At 32.9% G+C, this 19519-nt stretch overlaps 1 long non-coding RNA gene across 1 annotated transcript; it reads left to right on the forward strand.

Moving 5' to 3' along the window:
- The first annotated feature begins 307 nt into the window (after positions 1 to 307).
- Positions 308 to 2129, forward strand: LOC111518623. Its single transcript, XR_002724026.2, has 4 exons — positions 308 to 466; positions 534 to 1300; positions 1363 to 1482; positions 1867 to 2129. It is a non-coding gene; the product is annotated as an uncharacterized LOC111518623 (long non-coding RNA).
- Positions 2130 to 19519: the final 17390 nt, after the last annotated feature.

Below are 19519 nucleotides of genomic sequence, written 5' to 3' on the forward strand. Positions count from 1 at the left end.
TAATATATTCTTTTTAATTTTACAGATATAGATTACGCCGTCATGGCAAATGTTGTGTTAATTATAAAGTACATGTAAAGTACTTATCTTTAATTAAAAGCTCTGACAAATATGAAGAATCAAATAATGAAATTGATTACATAATTTCATTAATATAATTTGATATATATCAATAAAATCAAAATTTGTATCAAATATTATACACCAAGTATTTTTTTAGTTAGCTTATTTTTAAGCTTTTTTTAAATATTTAGCTTATTCTAGCTTATTTTTTCATTAAATCTAGTTATGGTGACTCTGAATTTCTGGCAACACTGTCCTCTAGCACATGGTGACAAGTTTCCTCTTTTTCACATGGTGACAGATTTCTTCAAAAAAAGAGAAAAATTTAAAAACGTGCAAATATTTGGAATTGTTTATTTTATTCTCTTGTACATTATTTGTGTATTGGCGTTACTGCTTACTGGTATATTTTTGGTATAAATTGTGCATTGCTGCTGTTTGAATTTAATGTTTCTGACTTTCACACTTAGCTTCTACCTCTGCAACCAACACTAAGAAAAAAGCAATGGGTGAAAAAAATATTACTCCTTTTGATGGTAAAAAATATTTAACATGGAAATTAAAAATTCGAGATTTGTTAGATGAAAACGATGTGCTGGAAGTGATCGATAAAAAGCCCGGTGAAGTTGCTGATAAATGGAAAAGCAAGGAAATGCTGGCAAAGAGCCTCATAACTAAAAATCTGAGCGACTCATGTCTCTTCCGTGCTACCAATGGACTTACGGAATTAACAGCAAAAGAGATTTTCAAAAATTTGGATGCAATTTATGAAAGAAAAGGCTATTCGGGAACGCTATTTGTCCTCAGAGAGTTGTATTCATTGAAATTAAAAGGACACAGTCTAATACAACATTTTCAAGAATTTGATGAATTAATTGATGAATTGTCTGCTACAGGAACAGAAATGAGTGAAGTAAAACAAATATCTTATTTGCTTCGAACTCTGCCTTCTTCATATGATGAAGTCATTGCAATTATCGAACAATTACCTGATGAGAACAAGACTCTAGCGATTGCTAAGAAGCTACTTTTGGATCATAATTGTACTAAGCCCCCTTTCTAAAGCGCACTAACTAATACAATTTATCACACAAAAATATTACATTTAAAAAACAACAACATAAATTTTAAATATGCAGATCACCGTGGTACAATTGGTCACGGTCAAACGAATTCATGTAAGCACGTGAATAAAAAGAAGAGGAAAAAAGGATTACAAATGGATAAGAGCTTAGAAGTAAGTAAATATTTGTACATTTATTTTATCACAAATTTTCATTATTTCATTACAATTTTCAGAATATTTCACAAATACAAAAATGGAATGATCAAATAGGGATATTAATTTTCTATTCCGGAATGATGTCAAACTTCAAGTTGTGGTAGTCTGCTTAATATGGATAAGTTTACTAACAATATGTGAGTTTACGAATCATATTATCTTTATTTTGATGCTCTAAATACTAATAGCAAAAGCCAAGCATTATAAAGTTGTTGTACTACCGAATACCGCAGTTTTGCTAATTTTCTTAAACAGTAGGGTTTTTAAATGCTTTAAAAGAGTTTTAAGGTATCCTAATTACATAATCTAAAATTTTAAAGCAAAACTTAAAAAGTTTTTAAAGCAATTTAGGTGAAATAATTATTGGGTATCTTAAAAGAAGAATTTATATAATTAAATTGAAATGAGGGTTTATGAATAATTCATTTTTCTGAAAAACAATCAAAGTATTGATGTAAAATTCATAATTTTAGTTGACTTAAGCAATAACTAACTAAACAATAATTTTAATATTTTTACAGATAACCAAATCACAGATGGTCTAAACAAAATTCTATTTTAACCCCGATCGAGTACTGAATTGTATACCAATTTGGTAATTGGGATCGGTATTAAATAGTTGGATGCCATCAGGACACACAGTTTCTGGAAAAATAAACAAAAAACAATTTTCTTGCTTAATTAACTTTCATTTATAATTTTACAATTATGATTCTGGAGCGAAGTCGGGCAATCATTTGAACATGTTAAAAATAAAAAAAAATTGTATTTTTTCAACTTCAAAGTAAACTTGTTTTCAAATGTTAAAAATTTACGTTTAAGCCTCCGTTGCACAAATGGGTCTGGCCAGACCTTTTCTGACTTCAGAGTCGCGTTAACATCCTACTAGAATAGATAGCGACTTGTGCTTTAATTTCTCTATCGATTACAAAAAAAATCTTTTTAAAAAGGTCTTGGAACAGGACGAAAATTGCAATTTGAAAATTTACACCTTACTTTACTTACTATTTTGAATTTTTTCCTTTTGCATTTGTGTTGGTATACATTGAACTATTTACAGAAGGCAAAAAAGAGAAGAAAACATTATAGGAAAATGCATAAAGTTTTCTGCTTTGTTAAGTGGCTTTACTAAGTATTAATTAATTTAAATTTCGCGTCAAATGAACTAAATATTGAAACACTTGTGTAATAACAAATTGTTAATAAAATAATACAATCGTCCATCTCATTCACTCCTTAGCTTTTACTGTCTCCAACTTCAATATAAAAATAAACAATGCTTGGTAGTTTAATGTGTACCTTAACTAATGAGAAAAGAAAAATATTACAAATATACACCTACGATGCTTAAAAATGAGTCCGCATTTGCTGTTGTTCCTATTAAAAATAATTTTTAATTCGTTGATATCTGTTACCCAATTAACTTAACAATATGTTTGTATGTATAAATGAAGGCTTCAACCTACCGTGTTGTATCTAAAATTAGGAAATAAACATCCATGATTGCACATCAGTTAGATATATATCAGTAATTGAGCTACTTTAACACTACTACTTATTGAACAACATTATTTAAAATTATTACGCAACAAAATTTCGGTCGAAATAAGCCATATTTAAATTCTTAACTTCATGGTTCTCGATTGTTTATAACTAGATCAGCTTTCTGCAGACACCTGTCCACACACACACACACACACATACATACGCGTTCATCCCATACAAATCCTTGTCATTCATCCGCATTTTCCATAGCCTACCTTCTGGCGCCGTTCATTTCATTTTTACCTATTCACAATGCGCCATTGTTAATTTCTCTCTCGGCATCACATGGCAGCAGACTAAACTCCCATTTACATATATATAGAACCAGACAATCGCATACAGTTGGCCTCTTTCTGCTTTCTATGTGTATGTATATGGGATATACCCGTATATTTTTTTGGCTTTGTAATGCACACAAAAACCGTAAAGTATCATTAATAAAAATAATGCCACAAAAAGGAAAGCAACAACAACAACAACAACAACAAGAACAAGCATAACGTCTCTAATTGAATTTCTTATGGTCCATTAACTGTCAGTCACTGAAAATCCGCAGACAAAAGCTGCTGCCTGAAGACGTCCTCAATGCTCTCGTTCTCATTCCTTCTTGTCCTCCATCCTATTCCTCTCGTCATCGTCATCGTCATCGTCGTCCACCAACTGAACGAGTAAGCAAAAGAAGAAACGGTAAACGTGACAGTTTTTAACAATATTTAAGATGTCAGCATGATATATCGTTTAATTTATGTATTGTGTAAGCACCCATGGAGTCCAAGGAACCAGAAGGAGACAGGAATAGAGGGAAATTTCATAAAAATAGAACAACAGTTTCAAAGCATTTTTGACAGTTGGGCCAAAATGTAATTAAAGGAAAATATACATACATAAATACGATATAGAGAGTCAGGTAGACAAGATTAATCAGCAGAAAGTATGTCAGAGTTCAGCTGAAGGATGGAAATGTCATTGCAGTTCTGCCATTGCTTTTTCTATAATTTTCTACCTCAGCTATTTCTGCAAAAAGGAAGGAAACTGCAGAGGTTGGTCGTTTGGTTTGTTCCTTTGGACCAACCATTCGGTCGTTCTGTAATGTTGTTAACTCGACTTTCATTTCCTGTTTTCTACCTTTTTCCATGTTATGCTGACTGAATTATTTATGCAAATACAAATATATATGTATATATATATATATATTTTATGCCTCAGCCGCTGACTCTGCCTTAAAAGTTCAACCTGCTTTAATGTCTTTTAAATTTCAAATTTTATTCTTTTCTCATTTTTGCAAAGTGGGCGGTATATGTGGGTTATGGGCGTTTATATTTTGGCCTTTTGGCGAATATTTCGCCAGGAATTTTCATTTAAAGTGCAGCTGCTATTGGCTTGGCCTAATCCTCTCGTTCACTCGTTCATTTTACCCTCTCCTTTTGTCTGTCTTTATGGATGTGTGTGTGTGTGTGCCTAAAAACAACGAGAAATTCACCTAGGCAACGCATTCTAAATGGTTCTCTTTAGAGTGGGAGTAGACAATAATGAACCATTATAAGCAATTACGTAGGCAATCTGGTTAGCTTTTAGCGTTTTCCATTTGCTGCACCATTTTGCCCCAGCTTTAGTTCGCTTTTAAGCGTACCACTTGGCGTATGAACAATGTGAGAAAGGCCAAACGAAAACAATTCAAACGTTAAAGCAATTTCTTCTTCGCTTTTTTGCCGTAATTTAGTGTTAAATCTTTGCCCACTAGTTGCATCTTGTGTTGGAGCTGAAAAATTTATGCCCAACACGTACAAAGTTTACTTCAATCCCCACAATGTCAACTTGATCTCGGCTCAATCCTCCTAGGACCCGAACATAGTTAATAATAATTGCTTGCCTTGGCCTTCATCAATTTATTTTTGTGTTTTTTGTGCAAAATTGTCACGTCGTTGTCATTCGGGCGAAATAAATAAGTCCATCAAGGTGTATTTGGGGTTCGGAAAACAGTTTAAACAGTCTTTCCAGTTAGGGGACAAAACTTTGCCAAATGAATTGTTTGCTCAACTTGTTACAGTTTCTTCTTCTGTCTATGTATCTGTCTGACTGATTAATTAGCTTTACTCCTACATAGTTCCAATGGGAGAGCACTTAGATCTGTTTGAATTAATAAATAATTATTACAGTTTTACTTTCTCCATATTATTTTTCTCAGTTGCATTGCTTTTCTTTTGATGTGCTTCAAGTTGAAATTGTGTTCTCGTAAACATTTGCTCTTAAGCAGTTTTCCTCTTGTGCAATTGGCTGAAATTTGGGTGCAAATTCTTTTGTGGAATGCCTCTATACAATTTGCTCTAGGAGCAATCAGCCATGACTTTCATCAAAAGCATACGCACTTAATTAATTTCAATTAGCAGCATATACACAGAAATGAAGATACGATGGGGAGGGAGGGGGGCAAATAGAGAAAAACAGACAAACAGGGTGTGAGGGTAGGGAGTTCGTTCAGTTGGCAGTTCTGGTTAATTTTGTTTTTCTTCTAGTCTGCATTCTCTATGATGTATAATGAATAAGTCTAACTATGGCAAATGAAACTTAACTGAAGCGTAAATTGATTGCATTGTGTGTGCACACGTGTCTGAGTATCTGCGTGTCTACATAACACACATACATACACACACATACATATGTAAATTTTATTCCTTAAAACAATTTAAAGAAACTTTGTACTCTTATTTCAAGAACTCACTTCGAAGTATCCTGTAAAAAGTTAGAGCACAATATATATTTTTTTGTAGATAGAAGTTGTTTACTACAAGGTATACCTTGGATACACGCGATGAAGATTGTATAAACGAAAGTTAAGAACCTTCTAACTAAACTCCTGGAGTTTTTGACTAATTAAGTGCATAAATATCTTGTTCAATTTTTTGATTAAAAGGACCAATATTTTTATGGATAAGGTAATATACAATTATAATAGAATATGGCAAAAATAGTAGAGCGTTAATTTAACATGAGTTGGTATAAAAAATGTTGCAACAATAAGACCAACTGTGGAGCTTAAGTGCCAACAACTTTGAATTTGGTGTAAAGCTTACTAACATAATAATGCTAAAATTTACTGGTTGAAAAATGAAATGATATAAACATTTACGTTAACTCACATTAGTCTTTTAATTTAGATTTCATCCATTTTCGTGAATTTGCCAAAAGTATTTTGCATTAGTGAAACTGAAATGAGCATTAAAAAGTTTTTTTTTAGTGGCAAACGTACCAAAAAGTACCTACTAATAGTATTCATTGAATTAATAATGTTGCCAACTTTGCTTGCCCTTAATGGATTCGGTCTAAACAAGTCTGTGAAGAATTAGTGTTGGGCCAAATATCTCATTTTAATAAATGTTCACTTTTAAATTAGTAAACAATTTCATTATTCACTCAGTTTTTGAATCACTGATTCACTTATTTCGTTAACTAACTGACTTATTTGTCAAGATAGATACCGATTTATAGTTTGGTTTATATTGTATAAATTAAGAAACAGATTATACCTATATAGGTACATATATAGAGTTATTCCAATCACGTCCGATCGTCGCTGCTTCGCCAACAGGGCCAACCTGTGCTTTCTTTGTATGCTCTCTCTCTATACACTGAAGAATGAGAGACATTCTTATCACTTTTGTTCAGTCTGAACTGACTATTATTTTCTGAGGTCTCTGATTAGTTCCAATACTCATGTGAAAAGGATCTATTAGCAGTAATCGAAAATTTGCAACCAACATCTTCGACTGAAGGTAAAGCTTAGCTTGCATCCATATTGTCAATTTAATTTTGTATAAAATTAAGAAATCAATCAGATATGGTTTTTAGTTTGTTTGAAACAAAAATAAAGAACCCTGGGGAAATTGTGTTTGGTGTAAGTTGACTGTAATTTTAGTATCAGTGTGAAAATAAATTAACATGTGAGTTAGTGAACAACTTAGTTAAGTGAATCGGTGAGTTACTGATTCAGTGAACAACTAAGTCATTGGGTAACTGACCAAGTGAGTAAGTCAAAATTGAAAAATTTTAATTTGTAACCTCTATATGTTGGTATGCCGAAACAGAAAAGATTGTGGATCAATTGTCCTTGGAAACTTGTGGTGCCAAATGATAATTGAGACAAAGAATTTTGATTGACGTGGCTATTACTTTGATTTAATATGCCCTTTTACTCATTCGGGTACAGGGTAGGAAAATGGTGCATGTTGCATGCAAGTTGTTTTACTTACACGAGACTCTGTACTCTTGAGAATTTTTCCTGTAACAAATAACTGTGGGTGGATATGCAATACAATACACAATACACGTACATATATGGTATGTATGTATGGCTTTTTGTACAATACCTCAGCCTTGAAGCGGTTTTTGGCTCCAACATCTCCTCTGCTCTTCGGTCTCGCCTCGTCTCGTTTTTCCTCCTCACCAATCACCGCATTTTTCCCTTTTTCCATTTTGTTACAAGTGCAATAAACTTTGGCTGACTTTGATTGACAGCTTTGGGGTTTCCAATTTTTCTTGTACATAAAAGGAAATCGGAATTTAAAGTCAATGCTTTAAAGCTTGATGGATTCAAATTCCATTAATAATATGCAAATTCTAATTACAGTATCCTGAAATTTGACATCATCATCACTATGGTTTGGATCTGTATTTGTAGCTGTTGATGTTGTTGTTATTATATCTGTGTCTATCATTGCCATGGCATGTTATTTTATGCAAATTGCGTCTCTCTCTCTAATGCTGAACATACGAAATTTGAGCAGTTGCAATTTCAATGTTGTTATTGTAAATACAAATGCAAATGCAATTGCAAGTGCTATAAACAACAGCAGCAACAAATTGCAAAATATTAACAACAATTGTGGCAAGTGATGAGCTCAGCTCAGTTGAATATCATAAATAAAATATGCTATCTATATGTATACTATATAACACATCTGTTGCCAACACAAAAAATAATTTTTTTTGTTTTGCACTCTTCCAAATGGAAATAGAGTCAAAAATATTAAATATTGCAGCAAAGAAACTTTAATTACTCATCTGGTTTATGATGCAGCAAATTGAATTTGTCATTACTATATACACACATACATACATATATTTATACTTATGTATCACTACGGATGCTGTCTCCGACGAGAGATTTACACAAGTTTCTCAAGGTTTGTCTCCATGATTATTACACACGTTCTCGGCTGAAGGAGTATAGGGATGAAGAAGTGGAGAAGAAATTGTATCTATTTTGTGTGAATTGTGCAACATTTTGATTGGATTTGTAAATTGTGACATTGTGTGTATATGTGTTTGTGTGTGTGTGTGTGTGATGTTCAACTGGGTCTAAGCCCAAGCTCATCCCATAGATGTCTGTTGGCTAAAACAAGACAATTTATCATAGCAGCAGGTAACTTGATACATACATAGCTGAGGCAAGGATTATGAAGACAATTCTTTATTCTTGACCACATATAGTCACTCAGTTGCGGGTGTATTGGTTTGAGAAGACATTGCGGTTACTCAAACGGGTTTATTTCAAATGATTAATAATTTAATCTGCAAATTCATATACAATAGCAAAAAATACGATTGATTGATTTTCTTAAGACCGTAACCGGAACTAGAACTCATTAAAAAACCAATTTATGGAGGTTTTGCAACCAAATTGACTTCGGTAAATAAAATGATAAGTAAAAAGTAAATAAGTAAAGTTGAATTTAATGTTGCACTCTAAAAATGATAAGTCGCAAGACTACTAATGAGTGACTAAAATCTAGACATTATTAGGGAAACCCCGATACATATTTAAGTTGTGGTTTTTATTTGGAAGCTAACGAGTTCCAGTTGTTTGAAAGTCGGGACAACCCTTTTGGACTCTAAAAATTGCAAATCGGAAACCCATTCCCAAAGCAGAATGCTCAAGAAGGCCAACTCCTATTTAGGTGATAAATGATAATTATGTTTTCGAGCACCGCGGTTGTAAGAAAGATAATACTCGTATATTTAGTAAACTATTCCAAACAAAAGATTGGCAGTCGAACATTGAATGCGGGAATCAATTGGTAATCAAAAAGGAAAATAATGACCATTTTACTTGGGTGCGGAGCACAAAACAGCAGCAAGAGCAGAACAAAGAAACTTAGCTTTTTAGTCGGCGTTGTTTACAACATTTCAGTTCCAATGCTTGTGAACAAAATGTGAGTAGCATCACTTTTTCAAGGATTCATTAAAATTTGTTTTTTCAATAATGGTTAAAAATACATTGTCTAATAAACAAATTACCACCGGAGCTCCAACAATTGGTATCGCAGGTAATTCCAAGCAATACGACACACTCAAAACCATTAGGGGTACTCTGTCCAAAAAAGATTGAGTGCTATATCCTGAAGGATGACACACCTTTCTGAGTGTGCATAAAAGACATACACTACTATCGGACACTAAACAACTAAAGCAGGAACTTATGAACCGGAATCACAAAGTTCTAAATATTCAGGATAATACCAGGACTTGAGTAAACTTTTCCAACAACAGAAGACCGGTGGTATAATGTGGGGATCGATTGAAGAGGAGAAAAGGATTAAGAGTGTCAAGGACACGGACACATTACAACAGTGCGACAATAACTAAAAGAGGAAGACGCTGGCCGTCACACTACTTAACCATCATATGATATGTACATGTATAACTAGTCAAGTAATAAGTATGAAAAAACATAGAAAATATACAATAAATATATATTTATAAGAATTTTGATGATTAAAAATATATATTTTTGGATAACGGTGTGTTGCAGATAAAGTGCTCCACCTTTTAAGCACCCAACCATTGAGCCATCGTTTATACCAAAATTTAAGTTTAAAAAAATTAAAATGGAAAAAAGGTTAGGAGATGTTGCTTTTAAGAAGGCAAGAAGCTTGAATGAACGACTTGCAAGAACTCATTGGGTATTAATTCAATTTTAAATCAAGGCCTACTTCATGCCAAAACTATAAGATGACATATGTATGTATGTATAAGAATTTCGCTGCACGTGTAAAGATGTTTTGGTCAGGTTATCGCATATCGCGGGTGTCGATAACATTAGCTATCAATCGAATACTGGGTTTGTGGAAAACTGCGATATGACATTTGCAACTTGGCAAGCCTGATAAGTAACTAGAGCGAGTGAGAAATAGAAATAACGGAATAGAGAACTTTAGGAATTAATATATTGAATACAAGCATGCAATTTATTTATCGCCATCGCAGTTCTATCGATAATGCTATGCATACAGAGTTGCCATATTGGCTTATTTCAAGCTAGATTTAGCTTATTTGCAAATCAAATAGCTTGGAAAATAATTAAAATGCTCATAGCTTATTTTAAGTTTCATTTAGCTTATTTCGACTTAAAAAATGTAGAACAACACAAATTTTGTTTTTTGATTGTATTGTAAGTGCTGGTAATTTTTATCGATAAATAGAAAATCATCGTATTAGCTTACAAGAATGTTGGCCAAAACAAAGTTTTCGAGTAACTGGCACATTCTTTCGTTGCCATGGTCAAATGCTGCGGTTGAGAGAGTATTCAGCCAAATGAATATTGTCAAAACCAATTTGCACAACAAAATGTGTTTAAAAATTTGAACGCAATATTAAGCTTATGCTTAATTTGTTTTTGAAATTTTAAATTATTTAATATATACAAAGGACTGCGGAATTAAGAAATGAAATAAATACTTTCATAAAATTAAAATATCAATTATTTTGGTAAATATTTACTTAAGCTACTCGAGATTTCAGTGTTGAAAAGTGAAAAAATCGGCTAAAGCTAGATTTCAGTGTTGGCAAATGCTATTTTTTATTTGGCGCGTTGTTTGACCGCCCTGGCAGCTAAATATTTTACTCTGAATTATAAAATTAAGGAATATTTCGCTGCTCTGGTAGCCGAATATTGTATTCTGAACTATATTTGTTCTCTAAAATCAAGAATTAATGTAAACTCAGCAATATTTTCGATTGTTGAGAATAGTGCGAACAAAAGTTTCAAAAGGCGTATTCGAGTATCCAACATTTGCCATCTGGCAACGCTATCTCAAAATTTGACAGCTTCCTTTAGCCGGAAAAAGCTACTTTTAACTATAATCCCGCTAAAAACATGATTTTTCTTTTGTTAATTGAACAAAAACTACATAATAAATCGCCAAGGCGCACCTGAGGCCGTGCTCGTGGAATTTTTCTCTTTCGTTTGATACCAAATTTATGTAGTTTAAGCGCGTTTTGGGTCCGAGTAACCATAGTAAATATTTACCAGCTTAATATTGAGCTTTTTTATCTTTAGCTTATTCTAGCTTTTTCCGCAATCTAGCTTGTGGTGTCTCCCAAAATCTGGCAACATTGTTCGTGGCACACAGATGTTTCAGTGTTGCCATATTGGCACCAAGTAGGCTTTGACCCGAAAGCGTATAAATACTGCTTCAAGACTTTAAAGTAGTTCATTCATTACTTGCATCCGCCGGAATAACATCTAATTTTTTTCTTTTTCCTTTATTGTTCGTTTAAAATATTGCCCTTCTAATGGAATCTTGCCATGCAACTTCAATTACACTCCATTTTTTTCTTTTTAAATCTCCATTTAAAGAGACAACTTTGAAATATTTTAATTCATTTATTCGCTTATAAATTCCTTCTGATTCTAATTCTACCTCTTAATTCGCATTCGGTTTTAAAGTGCGGCAAGGTATAAGTATCATTTTTCTGATAACAATAGTGTGCGAGTATTCGTCACGTGCTGTGACTTCATGACAATGGCTATATTTTGCACCGCTGTATCCCATATATAGTTTTTCTCCAATAGGGATATACCGCGATTTTCCTTCAGATGGGCTACTATTTTTCCCTAAATTAAAGCTCGTTATACTTGAGGATATTTTTTGTTCTTTTGGTTGTCCTTAGAGCACTTTTTACTTTTTTAACAATTTTAGCCTTCTTTAGCGTCCACTTTACGCCATTTCGCCTTTGGGAATCGTGTTTTTTTTGTAACTGAGTTCTGGAAAATGCTTTTGCCATTTACGAAAATTTAACGAGGAGGACGGCTGAATTCGGTTTTTGACTTTGTTCGCCTATCACTTTAATGGGAAAGGTCCATTTGCTGTGAAACATCTTCCAATCTGTAAATCCTAGAGCTTTGAAAATGTAGATGATGTGTAAATTTAACTGTTTTTTTTTTGGTTTTTTATTCCATCCAGTAGATTTTGTCTTCGAGTCGTCCGATAGCGTCAGTTATTTGTGTGGTCATCAAATTATTCTTCTCCATAGAAGACGCTGTTGAAAATTGTAAGATATATCAATTGTATTAAGCTACATGTAGTCGTCCTTATCGAATTGATAATTTTTTAAATGCTACGAACTCATAACAGACATATTGGTATGCGTATGCATGTAACGTGCAATTCTATATGTATATGTACCTATAAGAGAAGCATGTTCAAATTAGAAGAGCTTTAATTGGGTCTTTTTATTTTATATCTGTTATTTCATTTCATAATTTTCCTTATTTGCGTGGCACTCGATCTTAATGTGCATTTTAATGTACAAGGTATATTAAATGCTTTCATTAATTAATCTGGCGACGGTCACTGAAATTTGTACAGTGATAGTGATACTCATTTAATGTATGTATTTTGAATATTTTGACCGCTTTTCTGGTAACTTACTAATTTTATGCCGCGACCCGCCTGGATGAACGTTCGATACGATTATGCAGATTGAACCTGGGAAGATTCTTACCAATTCTCCGTTTTTTTCGCTTCTAGAAGCTCCGTAGTACAGCTGCTCCCAGGATAGATTTGATGTATCCTCCTTACGTTTAACTGCTCATTCTTTATTGGGATCAGCGGATAACTTTTTGTTGCTCTTACTTTTGGCGCTGCCAGCAGGACATTAACGATTGCCAGTTAAAGAACCAGCCGTAGACTTTTTGAAGGCAATCTTAGGCTTGCTGGCGTTACCGGAGCTCTTTTTCAGTGCGAAATATGAAAGTTAGTTTTAGTTAAGTTGCATTTTCCCTATTTAAAAATTTTTAAATTGAAGGCATTAAATTAGACATTTCTGCCCTTTTTATAATGAAAATGAAGTAAGTCAGTCGTCTCGCCGACTTAGGTATACCATACACCAGTAAAGCAAATAATTAAAATTTATTAAGCAAATGCATTTTCACATGCTTTTGACAAGCGTATCTTAGTATCTCGCTCACTCAAGCATACGAGCACACTAGCGCCCCCACCTACTTACGGCCAACTCCGGCCTTGTGGAAAAATGTATATATGTATGAGTAACTTGATGAATTGAGTTGCAGGGAAAGAAATTTCAAAATGTAAAAATATTACTGCAAGGGTATAAAAAACTTCGGCATAGTCATAGTCATAGAAGTTAGCTTCTTTGATATTTTTTTAAGTTTGTCTTTCAGAAAACTCTTTTTACTCATTGTCAAACAAACTTAAATTATCGATGGCACTATCGAAGTGGGTCGAATTAAGCTTAACAGTGAGTTTCATTGAAGGAAACGCTTGCTCTTTAGTAACCTGAAAAGAAATGTATGCTTTTCTGCGATGAAATAATATTATTGTTTATTAAATAAGAAAACTTACCTGAGGTGGCGGTGAATTTGCTTAAAGCATAGAGCTCTGGATGGCTGATTTTCTATCTTTTGAGAAATTTAATACATTTAAATTGCCTTTCTTTTAAGTTTTGAATCTTTCAATATCATCTGTTGATTCCTTCGGAACTACCATGTCTCCAGAAGAGTCGTTCCTAATTGCATTGGTCATTTCATTAGCATCGAAAAAAATCAATGCTAATGAAAATCAATTTCATTGTCATTTAAAAGAAAAATTTTTAATGAAAATTTTTTCATTGGTATTGAAAATGAAAAGTAATGAAATATTTTGGTTCGGCACTAGAATTAAAAAAAAAAATCAAATCAAGAAAAAAAAAATTTTTTTTATTGAAACTTTTTAAATATATAAAAATTTAAATAAAAAATTGGTTAAAAATAAAAACAAATTTAGAAAAATTAGGGAAAATTCTTAAAAAATTAGGAAAATTAACAAACAAAAAAATTAGGAAAGATTAACAAAAAATTGGGAAAATTAATTAGGAGTGAGTTTTTTGAAGTTGTTGACTTAAGGATGGGTCTGTGCTTTTTCTATATGTGTAAATTCAAGTATATGATGGATTTTGGGGTCCAAGTATAGGAAAGTGTCAAATTTGTAAACGGCTTTCTTTTTAAAATCTATAATATGCCTTATTAATTTCTTCTTTTAATAGATTTCTAAACCATAATTTCAAAGTGATTAAAAACATTTCCATGAATGGAGACGACGTCTTCTTTAGTTTTAACAGAAATTATAATGTCGTCGACGTATGGAATGGCAAGGGTTAAATCACGAAAAGTGGCATTCACGAGCTTCTAAAATAACCCAGGGAAGATCGTCGTTTTCAATACCCAATTGGATTGTCCTACGGGATCAACATTTAATATGATTGACAACCCAAGGTTTTGAAATACAATTCGTTTCGTTTTTTGCTCTTGCTATAGTTTTTGACGTTTACATGTGGAAGTTATAGTATTTACCAACTCGGATTCGGTTCGTATTTATCGAAATTAAGAGCCAATTCCATATGGACGATTTTCTGTTTGTTCATGAGTCAATCAATTGGTAATTTCAATATTGTCGATAACAATATAAAAGACCCATGCCCAATGAGAGAGAGAGAGAGAGAGAGCAATAACAAATTCTGCAAATATTTGCAATATTTAAAGTCTCGATCTCGATTTAACTCTTGCAAACAATTGCACTTGCCTCAAGAGTTACTCGGTGAAGAGAAGTTCAAAAAGTTGGTCAAGCGTTTCGCAAATAACCAGCATCATCAACATCGTCATCGTCGTCGTCATTGCCTTCATCATACTCTTCATCATCATCATCGCCATCATTGAAATGGCAGGCCAACTGCTTTATTACTTATTCAAGTTTTCAGTTTCCAGTTCATTCAGACCTCGCTGGAAACTTTTCATTAACTGCAACTGGAGCAGCAATAGTCGAGGCTCAGGCTTGAAGGACGCCAGAGAAGATGCCGGGCGAGGTGCCGCAGGTGAGGAGTCCAGCCCAGGTAAGAGTGCTAATTGTTCAAATGAAAATAGGCAAATTTTAATAAGTTCGCTCTTGAAAAAAAGAGAAAAAAAACGAAAAAAAAATACAGAGAACAAAACAAAAAAACAAAAATAATGTAGTTAAAGTGCTTTTAGTTTTTATTTTAATTGTTGCCGTTGAAAGTGAGCTTCTAAGTGAGCAGCAATGGAAATGAGCTTAACAAGATTTATGCAATTGTTGCAAATAACATACACAAATATAATGTATATATGTTTGCATGTATGTATCAGTGTGTGTGCCTTAATTAATAATTGGTTTCCACATGAAATAAAAAAATCACTGCATTTATTATAAAGTAACGACTTGGAGATATCCTGTAATTCTAAGAAACTATCAAAAGCTAAAACTAATCCAAACATTTTATTCCTTTAAAATTGAAGCAGTTTATTTAGCGCTTAATTTGCAAATTTGAATGAATAATAGTTTTGGATTTTTATATTTTTAAAGAGAAAATGTACGGTCTAATCTACTTTTAGGATGTACCAAAACATCTCAATCATATAAATGAGGACTCATAATTAACAACTCGACCGCAATTGGAGGGGATGAAAAATAAATCATCGATTTCTTTTTAGTCTAATACAAAAAAAAAATGTTATTAATATGCAGTGTGAATACGATGTCGATTTCTGGAAGAGTTAAAAAAACGTTAGAGACCTTTGAACACAGATAAAATGATCAAATTCTTGAAACTGATCGAAACTTTTATTTCGTTCAAGGTGAAGTACAGGACCAAAATGCAGGGAAACTTAAATATACTCTTTAATGTACTTACATTATGGAAATGGGTTACATATATTATACACGAACTGATGCTGCAGGTCTACATTTACAGTTATGAGTGATTCTGTATATGTGTGTAATTTGGCGAGCATTTATAATTTATGCAAACAATTAATTTATGTAGCTACACGTTTGCCAATTTCATTAAATGCGCGTTTATTAATGTCAACAACAACAACAGCAACAGCAGGAGGGAGGAGGAGAGAGAAAAGAAAATGGAGGGAGGGATGGTGGCACTCGAAAGCTCATAATTAATGCCATTAAATGCGCATAATTTTCAAAATCTACAATGCGAAAACAAAAAAGGTCAGGTGACTGGAGTGATAAATGCTATTGTATATATACGCCAGGACATATGTAGCTCTCGCAGTGATTGTGTGTGTGTGTGTACAAGAAGGATTAAAGTTTTAATCTCTGCGCTTTATTAATTTCCATGGTGCATATTTTAAGGCTCGCAATTCGCTTGAACTGTCCATATTAATTATTGGCCAACAGCTGCGGCAACAGCAGACGCAGAAACTGAAAAATATATAAATAAATAAAATTTGCGGAATCAGGCAAGGTCACAAATGGCTTTTCTTATCAACGGGTAAAAAAAAAAAATATTAATAAACGCATGTGTGTCTCTTTCACCCACTACAGTACAGTATTTTAACTATTTATATTCATATGTGCATACAAACGAGGTGATTAAGTGTATTTCTTAAACAGGAACACATTAAAAAAAAACCTACTTAAAATTGTGAACAGTGTGTTATTTAAAGATTCTGCATATACTGCATTAAAGTAAATTGTTGCATACTAGTTATTTTTAAGTTGTTCAACACTGGCTGATAAAACCAATTATTATGAACAAAAGAAGATTGAAATATTTCATTGTTTGACAAAAGCTCAGTACTAAAGCCCAGCTAAATCTATTATTCTGGATATCAGATATTACCGAATATCTAATCAATTCCCAACAACAAGAAGGAATCCCTATTTTGTTGAATCGTATTGATTTTGTTGAAATCATGGCAGAATGGGAGAATATATCAGCTGAAAGCCTGATCTCTGTGAAACAGCGAAGATCTGCCATCATCACAATTTGTTTCGGGAAAGTCTTCCGGGCAACTCCGATGAAGCACCTTATGGGTCAGTGGACTAAGCCTACTGAAAGGCACCCAAAACTCTACTTTAAAGTGGTGTGAAAAAAGTCTTTAAAGGTAAGATGGACGAAAATTTGAAAATAACATTTATCGAACAGTACTAAGCATACAATTGTATGTTTCTCTATCCCGCCATTAAGGAACCCAAGCCATTTAAAAAAAAATAACTTATAATCATTGATTAATTTTTTAAAAATTTTTTTGTTCAATAATATTTGTTAGTGTATTGGCGGACGACTATTATAAAAATACTACTAGCTTGGATTCACTTAGAAAGAACATAAGAAAGGAAATGGCTGAGCTGACAAAAAAAGGCAAGTCTAACAGGAGTGTCTCAGAAATCGATAAATCCCTGGAAGAATAAGAATGCAAATAATTCAACTCATACTCATGGCGCCCCTTGAAAAATATGATTTAATTCAATTGAGGTTTTTAAAAAGTATATTTTAAATAAAATTGCTTAACTCTGAGTTGTATAAAGCTAGACAACAGCAACAGAAACAGAAAACAGAAAACAACGGAAAACTCTAGGTAAAAGATCAAGAGATTTATTTGAAAGTTTTTGACATCGCTAAATTCTTTTCAATGTGACTCTCAAAATACAAATGTAAACGCAAACCATAAATGGGTATGTTCTTTTATATCCTTAGCGATTTTTATGTTAATATGTCGTAAGCAGACATTGCTTTTAAAATTACTATTTTAAACAAGTTTAAAGTTTTAGGCAAGTTTTTATATAAATTTCTAGTTGTGTGACAGAAGAAAAGATATATAAATTGATATACGTTTGGTGTCTGTGGCTTCTTCTCTCCCCTCACCCACTTCGTCACATCCTGTTAACTTACCAAAAAATTTATAATTTTCACTTAACTCTTTTTATTAAACAATATATTGGTATTTCATAAATAAGAAAAATATTCGTTAAATCAGATTTTGCATTTCATTCGTTCGATGTCGGATTCAATTCTGGTATTACCGAACAAGTGTGCGACCTGTCGCAAAATTTTAATCCTTTCATCCTGCGAAAATTATTATTTTTTATTTATTTATTATTATTTTCGGCACGGCGAAACCTTTTGCAGCATCCCCCAAAGTAGTTCATTCATAGAAGTTTTTCAGTCACTTGCTTGTTTAATGAATTTAATTGGATTCGTTAACGTTTCAAGTTTGTTTACTGCGCAAATCTGCATCATAGCATGACATTCAGTTAATGAAGTCAATGTTTCATTATACATTTTTTCTGACTCTAATTCTACCACTAAAGTCGCATTCGGATTTTGAGTTTTATTTCATGACAAAGCCGACAAATCGACATATTATGCAATATGTTGCACAACCATCGCAAATTGGGAGTGGATGTTTATTGCTGCTGTTACTACACTTCTTCACTTACTTTAAACAATAAACGAATGAAGGCAACAAAACGTCAGCGTGGCCGCATGGGTTTAAAAAAATAGTTGTTAAAACTAGTACTCAATTAATGTTGGATCAAAAGGATTTCTGGAATCGCATATAAGTACTCATTAATGGATATTCAATTTAATTACATGCGGCTCTAGCTAATATGTTTGTTCTCTAAAGAAATATCTTTGTCCCTCTTCTTCCTACTTTGTTGCTGGACATTTTACTTACTTTTGACAAGACCGTTTTATTGGACGGCAGTAAGTGGTAGCTGGTGCTGTGGTCTAAGTCTGACTGGTCTACCCAGTCTCCAATGGCTTAGCATTACCGGACCTTATTCGATGACAGTTCTCCTGTCACTCCATCCAACATGTTGCTAGCAACATTGCTAGTCATTCTGCAACATGACAGTCCGCAAACTAGTATCTCTAAGAGTTATCTAAGGCATGCTGTTTTAGAAATACCCTCTTATATTCCGAAAATTTTTTTTCATTTTAATAATATCTCTTAGGAATTACTAAATACAGTCGAGTCTCGATAATTCGTACACCGCAAAATCGAAAACCTCAATATTTAGTAAGAAACTGATAGTCCCTTGAAAAAAAACTTACAATTAGTTGGAATGGAAAACACGGTAATTCGAAAACCTCTGTAATCCGTCTTCCTTGGCATTTCGAATTATCGAGACTCGACTGTATCTCGTGATTAATCAGCTAGTAAATTTGTAAATATTTAAATAATTAATATTAATCGCATTTAAAAAAATCGCAGTAAAAAACTTGTTTCACTAAAGTTATTTTTTTATCTATTGTTTCTAAAGTCATCTGAACTCAATTAAGTGTATATTTTTTTTGTATAGTCACCAACTGCTATATTGAACTGACAAATTTTATTACAACTATCGCGTTAAAAATAACGGAATTATGTATAAGTCACTACTTTTACCCATACATACATATATGAAATATTCAGTGCTATCAACTTTTCTCCAAGAAGAAAGAACAAAAAAAAAGGATAATTTAAAAAATTCAAAATAAAAAACGTAAACAGTTTTAAAAGTTTGTTATTGGGGAATGTTTTATTCGGTGCAG

Source organism: Drosophila willistoni, assembly GCF_018902025.1.
Source record: "Drosophila willistoni isolate 14030-0811.24 chromosome 2L unlocalized genomic scaffold, UCI_dwil_1.1 Seg168, whole genome shotgun sequence".
Taxonomy (NCBI): domain Eukaryota; kingdom Metazoa; phylum Arthropoda; class Insecta; order Diptera; family Drosophilidae; genus Drosophila; species Drosophila willistoni.